Genomic DNA, 776 nt, shown 5'->3' with positions numbered 1-776 from the left:
GCATTCTGCCTAGAGGTTTGAACACCTTACTCCTGCCTGCTAGTACAACATCGATGCCGCAATGGCCTCGGGTGCTTGGATTATTTGGAACATGTTGTTTGGGAATATTTCACAGTGAGAGCGAGATTCACCTGTAGTTGCAAAACCTCGCTTAGTGAAATTTGGTACAAAACTGACTTTTTGCCGATACAAGGCTGCATTATTACTGTAGCATTTCAGAATTACATATTTCCTTTCAAGGAAAAAGGTAACAGCCCTCTGGGATTTTTCTTCTTACAGCACATGTACGTAAAAGCAAAAGTTACTCGAGTTTTGGATTTGACAAAGATTTGCCCGTTTAAATGTTTGGAGGCGTACATACCTTCGGGGGTGCATGAGGCCCCATGGTTCCTCCCTCCCCCTGCAATTTGTTTTTTAAAAATGAGAAGGGTGATATTTTGGAGATTATTTCACTTTCTTCCCATTGCTATTTAAAAAGTCCCAAATTTTAGACACATCTCATGAAGGTCACGAGAGGTTACACAAAATTTCGAAATGTTTGCCCCCCCCAAAAAAATTGGTTTTGATTCTGACTGTGCCCTTGACAGACCCACAATCCGACTCCCCCCCAATCAATGGTAATCCATTGATGTAGCTATTATGTGTTTGCCCACATCTTCAAAAGGGCTTCAACCCTTGAACCACCCTCGTCTGCTGCTTGGTCGCCAGTTCTAACAGTCTGTCAGGGTCTCAGGAGAAACACATTGAACATGCATACTTCTAGGTCACAGTGCAAC

The sequence above is a fragment of the Acanthaster planci genome, linkage group LG15, assembly GCF_054643075.1.
Source record: "Acanthaster planci isolate LZ-2023a linkage group LG15, COTS_SCS, whole genome shotgun sequence".
Taxonomy (NCBI): domain Eukaryota; kingdom Metazoa; phylum Echinodermata; class Asteroidea; order Valvatida; family Acanthasteridae; genus Acanthaster; species Acanthaster planci.
Note: the sequence above shows the minus strand (reverse complement) of the source record.